This window comes from Phodopus roborovskii, unplaced genomic scaffold, assembly GCF_943737965.1.
Source record: "Phodopus roborovskii unplaced genomic scaffold, PHOROB, whole genome shotgun sequence".
NCBI lineage: Eukaryota > Metazoa > Chordata > Mammalia > Rodentia > Cricetidae > Phodopus > Phodopus roborovskii.
The window spans coordinates 296,857-306,730 of record NW_026125059.1 but is presented as its reverse complement, the minus strand read 5'-3'; the positions used below and the strand labels follow the sequence as shown (position 1 = coordinate 306,730).

The window sequence follows — 9,874 nt, the reverse complement described above, 5'->3', positions numbered from 1 at the left end:
TCCTCTTGAATGCCAGCCAGGGACCCTGGGGACATCTTGGGTAGCTTTCAGCAGAAGTGCTGACAGCACAGAGCCCTGTGAAAGCCACACAGCTTACCCATGGTTGGAAGTGGGGTGGATGGTGGGTAGAAGGCCTCCTTGTATTTAAGTTTCTCCTTGGGTTTGCTGGCTGGCCAAATGAGGGAGAGGTATTAGCAGCCCTTGACCCAGGAGGCTGGGGAAGTGGTGGTGAAGTGTGACTTCTCATTTCTTTGTGTGAATGGTGACATCTATACCAGTCTTCTAGTGACTGCTTCTGCTAGGCACATCCTAATCACACAGTTTCCGTGCATGAGTGTGCATGTGTGTGTGAGAGTCTCATAAACTGGCTGCCAAATGTTTGCGAGTGTGAGACAAGCACACAAAGTCAGCCTGGAGTGTGGGTAAAGTGGCTCCCGGTTTTGTTTGCTCCATCTGCCAGGGCCTGCCTGGGGCAGCGCCCCCCAGCCCTCAGCTGTTCTATACAATATTAATGCTGACCATCTCGGCTGCGCACACAACGCCCTAATTGTCGCCGGCAGCATTAAGGCAGGCGCCCATCTGCGGGAAGCTTTCAGAAGGAAACAAGAAAACCTCACCCCCAGCTGGTCACTGGAGAAGGTGGTGCCAATTACAGATGCAGAAAGTTTAGAACAAAATTACTTGAAAGAGTTTTTATGAAGCAAATGAACTGACACTTGGAATGTCTGTGTGCAGATTTGCACAAGTAATTACACCTTATTTGAAATGATCCTACCAGTTAAGCAACAATTAAGTCTGCTCTCCCAGTGCACACAAAGCACTTTCTGAGCGAGCCTGCAGCAGTCATAGTTTAGCTTTTCAAACCTCCCCTTTTCTTCCTGTGAAAAGTCTGTGGACCCACCAAACAGCATAGGTTGTTTACCTGTAGATCTTCCCAAACTTAATGGCATGTGCAACCTGCCTGCAGATTTTTATGAAATAAACGTTAAAGGTACAGTGTGCTATTGAAAAAAATGTTTTAGATTCTTAAAATTTCTGACAAAATTTAATCCTGTGTAATGAAGAAAAGGTTTTAGATTATACCTCGATGTTGTCAAAGCAGGAGCTGTTTGAGCTGGGAATATACTTTTGGAATTGCTTAGTCTTGCTAGGAGTACCGGCAACCGGCGACCTAGTGCATGCTCCAGGCTTTGGCGAGTAGAGAACAAAGGCGCGGGGGGGGGGGGGGGCGCGGCGGCGGCGCTGTCCAGAGTGCTGATCAGTCTGCAGTACCCCTCCACTTTCACTCAGTTTATTTCAGGGCTGAAGGGAGGTAATCCAACCCAAGACTTATTGGCGAAATTCTCCACTCTGCTTCTTTTCTAGGACTCCCTCCCCAACACACACACCTTGTTCTCCCAACACTGTCAGACAAAGATCTTGAAACTTTACTTCTCAAAACAACTCGAAAACCCTCTACAACTCTAGCTTATCAGTTGGGCTGCCAGCCCTGGGCTCTGACTGGCTACTGATTTGCGATTTCCTTGCGTATTCAAAGTGCAGCCTCAGGCAGGGTCTGGAGCATATTCTAGTCCACTGAGCTAAAACTTTTGAAGCCTATAGCTGTTCAAAGGAATAAGAGATGCTAACAAGCTGAGGTTTGTGCAAAAACACTTTCCATTCCCTCAGAAAATAATGATGCCCCACAAAGATTTTTGTTGTTGTTGCACATATTGACTTCTCCCTGTTGTTTTCTCTGTTTCATGTTATTTTTTTTAAGTTTGGCTATCACATATCTGAATTAAATGGCTTTCCAGGAGTCTTCAATACTGCTGGATAGTAAGGTTAATTCAACATGAGCCCTCCCTTCTATTCCACCCTGAGTCTGCATTCTGCCGATAAGACTTTAATAGAATTTCTGAATGCCAAAGGTTTGGGATGTAAAATATCCAGCACTGACAGCTTGTTCAGAGGAGATAGAGGTGGCTTTTCAGGAGCGCTCTCAGCTGAATGTGTCCTTTTATGCTAATGGATATGAGTTCATGAAAGAATAGGAAAATGGTGAGCAATCACGGTAGGAGTCTCAAATGTTCTCCCTGGGCTAATAAATATTTCATCTTGTTTGACCACTGCAGGCTTGTATTTATTTCCTTTTTGCTTTATCTAAATAAATATCCTGTATGTATTTTGTATTTTACTTGCATGAATAAGAAATAACATACTTACTTGATTTTTGGAATGAAGCTTTCTGGTTTATATATAATATATAGAGAATGAACTACATGTTAAAAATAATTGTTCACAAAAGAGAGGCTTCTGCTAACACTCCCCATGATCCTTACAACTTACTCTCTATGAGAAAGCTAATATTCTTGCTGTAATATTCATACTTCTGGTGGCCCAAGCCTATCTATGATAGTCAAGCAGGACATTGTGTTCCTGAATAACTTGCCAGGAAACAATATTTGTTTTCTTCTAAAATCTGAAATAACTTCTGAGCTCTGCATTTTCTGTTTTCTTGTTGTTGTTGGTGTCTTCTTAGACACACAAAACATTAGGTTTTATTCTTGTGTTCCCCAGTGCAATTTCCAATACTGTGATTCTGATTTGTCAGTGTGAGGAAAAGTTTTGGGGGAACAAACAAGAGCACCCTGGATGTCTCTTGAGGTTGTTCCTGTGCTGCTCATCCCTGAATGTGAGAAAAACCAAGAACTGGCAGGTTAGGAAGTCAACAGGCAGGTTGTATTCCTAGGGTGTGTGTTCCAGAGGCTGCTCTTCTTGGTGATTTTAGGATAGCTCCTTGCAGATGGTGAATTTATGTTTTCAGGGTTAGGATAGCAGTGCTTGGGGGGTTTCTTAGTACTCTTTGGTAGATCTTTAGAATTTAAAGCATTAAACAAAAAGAGAAAGTGTAACAGTAGAAAAATATATTTTCTGTTCTGTTCATTGTTAGTATACTTTACTGTTTTAAGTCTTTGGCCTTAGATATCATTCATGAAAAAAAATCCACTTAACTTCCTAGTACTTCTATATGCAGATGAGCCCTTGTAACATTTTCAGTTTATTTGAGAAATAAATTCTGCAAACAGTTTTTTTTTTTGATGGGAGGTTGTATTCTTAACCACCAATAAATATTGTAAAGCACTTTCGCCAGAGCCATGCTAACCCAGGGCATCTGTCATTCCGGTCGCTGCTATTAGGAATTATTGGACTGAACCACTGGCAGAGAAAGAAGAGGGGAGTGAACATGGTTGGCATAATGCTTCTTGATCTTTTGTGTGTTTTGCATTTGAGAAAACCCATCCTTGCTCTATATTGATTAGAGATCTATTTAGGCAGATATGAGCACCTTCTATTGATGAGGCTCAGAACAGTGTACAGGAAATCTACTGATTTGGAGCACCTCTCACCTTCAATTTGGCAGATCCATCTTTCTGATGTTATACTGTAAATTTATTTCACCTCAGAGAGTAAACAGATATATTGGAGCCCCAAGGGTTCATGGGTAGCGTATTTACAAAGGAGCCTCCTCCGCCAGCCCGTGCCACCGCTGCTAATGAGAGCGGTCATTAAGTAAATGAGACATCGCCTTTAGCTGGCTTAGGAGTTCGCACACTGAGGGGAGAAGATATTTAATTGAAACCCACACACAGGCTTCCCCACACGTGACTGCGGTGAGGGAGGCAGCTGCCTTCCCCTCCCCCGTCCTCCCCCCACACCCCCCATGTAAATTTCATGATTGCTTTCCGTGATGTCATTTTGAAAGAGGACAGACAATAGCTGTGGGGAAAGGTAAGTCAATGTTATGTTCTTTCGCTGACAAAGGCAGATACTCAGGGCTTAGCTTTTCCCCTTGGACAGAGACGGGGAGGGCTAGAACAGAGAGGATTTCTAAGAAGGCTCTCTTTGCAGAAAAAGCAGGTTGGGGGATGTCTTTTTAAACTGTTCTGAAGGACAGGGCTTTCTTCTCCCGGTCTGCCTGGGCTCTGTGTTCCTCCTCTTTCTCTGTCCTCCCTGCATTTCTGAGATTCTCATGGATATGTTGTATGTCAGACAGAAAAGAAGACATTAGGGGAGGAGGACGCTGTGGATCAAGACAAGAAACTTTATCTGTATTTATGGAAAAGGAACACAGATGTGCCTGGGCCATGGGACCCAGAAGCTCTGTCCAGGAAGGATGCTGACCCTATAAGCAGATCTATCTGAAGCAGGGACTTGGAGCTCGGCTGTTTCTTGTGGGACACACATCCCAGGTACCCAGAAGAGACGATCCAGGGAACATTTTGTCTTCCTGTCACATACTTCCAAACTTCAGGAGCAATACCCAGGGTACATGAGTCCGTGGGATCCATGGGTAGCATTTAGTGTTACTTTCTTCAGTTCCTCCTTGTGTGTGTTTGCTTGTTTGGGGTGTATGTTTGTTTGTGGTGCCAGTGGAACTGGATTTTCATATTTAAAAATAGGAAGTCAGTTTGGTCTTTGAACACAGTGATGGCATTATACACAAGTGTGCTCTGGAAGCATGGACTTGGCTCTGTTCATGAGATTTATATTGTTTATGAATCTGGAAAATAACAAGTATAGGGAAGTTTGTATGTCAGTGCTGTGGCTGTTTATTGCTGGCTTCTTTGAGTCACAGAAGCTTTCTTGTCTCAACATCGCCTTTCAATCAGTGGACATCATTGTCTGGTAAAGTTGGTTGCTTAATTTCTGAAATAAACCTTTTGAGAAGTGGCTTGAGGATTACATGTGTTTCGTCTTGAGGCATCAGACTGTGTAGCTTCAAAGAATAATAATAATATAACAAACAATAATGATTGTGACTATTTTAATTGTTCTTTTGAGAGAGGGGAAGGATAAATTTTATCCCAATGTCTTAAAAAAAAAAAAAAAAAGCTTAGTCTTGAGGATATCTCTGAGGCTAGTGGCCAAGTGAACAAAAACAGGAAGGTGTTGAGGCCAGCTGGGGAGGGGAGCATCTACTTGGCACTAACGGGATGTGCTAGTTCCTCTGAGGGACCAACAGAATAGGGCGTTGGGCCCTTACCTGGCAAACTATGGAGGGCTCCCCTCTGGCCCCAGGCTCCTTATCACTAGGACTCCTTCCTATTGGCCTTTGGGTGTGATTATCACCTTAGTTCATATGACTGTGTTAACTAACAATAAACAAAAGAGTGCAAAGCAAGGATTACAAGTCTTAGTCACCCAGTGGGACGGTGCTGTCAGTTGAGGCATGACCCTACCACTTCCCAAGTTGTGTTCCTTGTGCAGAAGATGGCAGGTTAAAAAAAAAAAAAAAAAGCAGCTTCATGGACTCTTTTGTCAAAAAGAAAGATACCTGATTTACAGGCATTGTGGTGGTGCTGAACGTCAAGGGATTTGTTGATCCATAAGGCTGAGCAGTAATAGCCTTCAAGAATTCAAGAATATGTAAGCCTTTTCATCCTGGATCAATGTGCTTTCCATGTTCTTTGGAGTATAGAGATATAGTCCTAGGAGTTCCTCCAGGACAGGGGACTGCTTCTGTCTGAAGAACAACTGAGGGTATTGCCTATAGGCCTTGGGGTAACCCCAGATATTGTGCTATTGTCTTAAACTCTCAAGGGCTGCATGATGAAAGCCTGCTCCAAGACCTTCCCCACTTTTGGAACTGCAAAGTTTCTCTGTGATGGTGTTGTGTTTGCTTGAACACTTGTGTGTGTTCAGGGATGTCAGGAAGAACTGTCAGGGTGTGCTGGCATGGAAGTACAAGCTTGGCTGTTGTGGTTGACTGACTTGCACCATGATAGTTGCAGGGTTGACCTGGTGCTGCCTGGACCTCTCACTGCCTCTATTTGGAACCCCGACCCTCCTTTAGTCCTGGTTATCAAATGTGCAGATGATAGAAAGGTGATGTTGTATGTGAGCATGTGGCATGGGGTAGAGGAGGCCAGTGTCAGCAATGTTGAAACACTGGCTCAGAACTCAGCAGGCTGCATCTGGCATGGCCTGACCCAGCAATAGCTGGACTGCTTGGAATGCTGGTTTGTATGGCCCAGCCCTGGGTGAACACAATAGGCAAGGTGCCTCCAGACTGACAAAGTGCCAGGAAGCTATTAGTCCTCTAATAGCTGCTCAGTAGAAGCAAGCAGATTGTTAGGGAGTGAGCCCTTCCTGGATAAACTCATGTGAAGGGCACCTCTGCTTTGGAAAAAAATAGGTTGCTTAGTATAGAGCAACTCTACTTCCAGGGCTGGAGGTAGAGGTAGGTTCAAAAGCACCCAGAACGCTTTGGTCATCACTGGACCCAGAGTGGCATGAGATAAGGAGTTGAGAGTGGTATAGGAGGCTGCTTCTGGTAGTACTGGGTACTCTGGGCACTGGTATATTACTCAGGTATCTTGTACTCTGCTATCCTAACCCTAGAAAACCAGTGCAGAGCCATTGTTTGTTAGCTTTTCTCTGTGGAACCCTGAGCAGATCCTTCTTTCTTCCCTCTATTGCTAGAATCCTTATCTTAGAACTGTCTTTCTGCTTTTCATTGAACTTATTCACAAGTAATCAAAGATTCATTGGTATCTGGACGGTGATGGCAAACATCTTTAATCCCAGCAGTTAGGAGGCAGAGGCAGGCAGATCTCTGTGAGTTTGAGTCCAGCCGATCTACAGAGTGAGTGCCAGGACAGGCTCCAAAGCAACACAGAGAATGCTGTCTCAAAAAACAAACAAACAAACAAACAAAAAAAGTTTTAACTGGAATTTTGTGGTCTGAGCTTATAGGAAAAACACTTTTTTGAGGAGACAACAGGAGATTTTTAAGGGAAAGATTTAGCTCAGTGGAAGAGCACTTGCCTAGCAAGCACAATGTTTTGGGTTTGGTGCCCAGCTTAGGGGGTGGGGAGGTAGGAGACTGAAGGGCTAGGTGTGCAGCTCAATTATCAGAATGCCTAGCATGTATGAAGGCCCAAGTTTGATCCTCAGCATTGCATAACTGGGTATGGTTGTATACACTTGTAACCCCAGCACTTGAGAATTCGACACAGTAAGATCAGAAGTCCATGGCCATCCTTGACTTTGTAGTAAATTTGAGTATAAGATACATGAGACACTGTTTCAAAAAAGAGAAGGAAAATGCTGATTTTCTCTGAAAGAAAGAGTGTAGTTGCTGTTGCTATGTCCCAGACTTTCTGCTTTCTTAAGACTCCACAGACTGCTGCTCCGCTGAGAACAGGTTCCAGAGTTCCAGGTAGAAGGTGCTGTGATAGTTACTTTAGGTTCTTGCATATTTTTCTTCTCCTCAGATGCTAAATTTCCCCAAATACCACTTAAAAACTCAAACAAAACTGTGTGAGAGGCATTTTCACTTGAATTAAAATGTTTGATTTCAGGCCTCTACCAAGCTAGTGTTCTTAGAACCCACCCAAAGCAGTTTTACCTTACCTTTCCTCTTAGTTAATGCCTTTAGGAGTGGAAGTGCATTTCTTGTAAGAAGAACAACTTCATATATTGCTTCATCTTTTTTCATTAAAAAAATTCAATGCTATTTTAATAAGAAATAAATGAATATAACTCAGAAGACATTTTGTTTTACTATTTTTTTAAAAAAATGTTTTATGTGTATGGATGGATGTTTTGCTTACTTGGATGTCTATGTTCCAATGCATGTCTAGTCTGTAGAGTCCAGAAGAGGGCATCAGATCCTCTAGTCCTGGAGCTACAGATAGTTGTGAGCTGCCATATGGATGAAGGGAATTGAATCCCAGTCTTCTGGAAGAGTAGCTAGTGCTCTTAACTGCTGAACCATCTCTCCAGCTCCTTATTTTTGGTTTTGTGAGACATGGTCTCTCTATGTAGCCTTAGCTGTTCTAGAAATCCCCATGTAAACACCTTGAACTCACAGAAATCTGTCTACCTCTGCTTCCTGAGTGCTGGGATTAAAGGCATGCATTACCATGCCTGGCTCAGAAGACATTTTAATCTGCTCAGCCAGAACATCTGCTTGGTCTATATTAAGGCCACCTTTAGAAAGAGGAGTTTGTCAGATACAGTGTTGGGGTCTTATGGCACCCTGATCTTCTGAAAGCCTCTGGCCAGTAGCTTGCCTTATCTTCAAGAATATGATTTTGTGTACAGGCAATGATGAGCTGGGTTTGGGGTTTGTATAGATGTATCCAGGAAGAGGTGGGTCCATTTGGGACTGGCCTGGGAACATTGCCTGTTCCAGGAGAGTGCAAGTAAACAGGTTTTTGGAGGGTTGGTGTGAATATGCAGAGACTACCTAGGGTCATTGTGCAAGATGGCTGGGCAAGGTGGGAATCATGTGGTATGACCCAGGTGTGAGTAGGAGGAATGTGGGTACTATGTGGTCTGAGTTGCTGTCAGGTAGCTTGTGTGCCTGGCCCCAACCTGGTGGTATTTAGAACTGTGTAGAATGGGTATCAACCCAAATTGGTGTTGATCAAGAATTAGAACTCAACTTTTCCAATAGAACCCCTGAAGGTTTTAGGAGCTGTCAGTGCTGAGGGCTATGATTTGGGGACCTCGTAGACTCATTGTTAACCCCATGCTGGACATCCTCTTTGCCTGCCAGTTACTCAAGAGACAAGGCTTATGGAAGGTTTGGCATATTTGTGTTTTCTCCAAAACTTGCTGCTGGCATCTGTACTGAGCACTGTGTATCCGGTTTAGAAAATTAGTAGCCACTTTCCATAACACTAAGCCTAAAATTTTGCAGTGGGCTGTTGCTGAGTAGAGATGTTACCTTAGGGTGAGATGGTAAGGCTGTGGGCAGGATGTAGTTGCCTGGGCTTGCATTTCTTTAGCCAAATTTGAATTTGAATAGAAATCTTAAAAATTAGAGGAACTGGGATGGAAGGAAGAAAATGGGGTTATTTTTAAAACTGTCACCTTCTAGGTCTTCAAGGCAAGGAAGAGATAGATAAAGCCTGCTCTTTTCTGAGCTAGACTGCTTGACCAGGAGAGTTTTTAGTATTCATGGGCAAGAATGCCAGTCTAGATATAGCTGCCTAATTGGTCTTAGAGCCAGGATATCCTCTGAGGAATTCCCAGACTAGCACGTAGAGTTCTGAACTCAACAGACCTCTCTGTCCTGCAGAGAAGAACAGGGCCTCAGAGTCCACACAAGTCCACTTTTGCTTGGTTTGAAAAGGTGTTTCTGGTCATGACTCAGTGAGGTCAGCTATCAGCCTGGCCATCTACCCACCTGCTTTCCTAACCTAACCAATTCTTCAAGGGAAAGTGCAGACATTTTACTTGGTGTCCACAGCCCATGGCCTGGCCTGATCAAGGTATTAATCAGGAATGATCCCTGAAGTGCCTCTGAACAAGATGATTGTGCTTGTTTCTTCCTCCTAGCTTCTTCTTTAACACATTTCCTGATGTCCTAATTGACTTTTGGGAGCCACTTCTCTCTAGAATCTCCACCTTTACTTTGTAGGTGGGTTTTATATGGTGACTTTTGAGGCTCCAAGAGCTGAGTGGAGCTCTACTTGGGACTGAGTGGGTCAGAGTAGTCATAAGGGTGTCTAGGCACTTTGTTGGGGCTGAGACCTGGCCAAGTGGCAGTGCCACTATCATAGTCACTGATGGGTAAAAACAGTGTGACATTGTCTATTTGGGACACTGCTGCCTGGGTTGGACATCCTTCTCTGCTGGCAGCCTCCAGTGACAGGCCGCCTGAAGAGCCAGTCCTGTGATTTGGTTTGAAAAGTCATTATTACTGCAGAGCAGCTTAGCTGTTGTTTTTGCAGCATTGGTAAGGTTAAAAGAAATAATGATAATAATATAAGAAAGACTCAGCCATAGTAACTGCCTGCAACATGCTATTTGCATTTTTAAGGAAACACTTCTTTGAGACAGCCTGGGTGAAAGGTCACTATTTGCATATAAATGAAAA

General features: G+C 43.6%; 1 protein-coding gene across 1 annotated transcript in view; it reads left to right on the top strand.

Moving 5' to 3' along the window:
* Positions 1 to 3,732: 3,732 nt before the first annotated feature.
* Myt1 (myelin transcription factor 1) overlaps positions 3,733 to 9,874 on the top strand; it is a 57,135-nt gene continuing 50,993 nt past the window's right edge. Inside the window, exon 1 of the mRNA XM_051184049.1 lies at positions 3,733 to 3,771. The gene's annotated coding sequence lies outside the window, so the exon portion shown is untranslated. The remainder of the gene's footprint in view (positions 3,772 to 9,874) is intronic.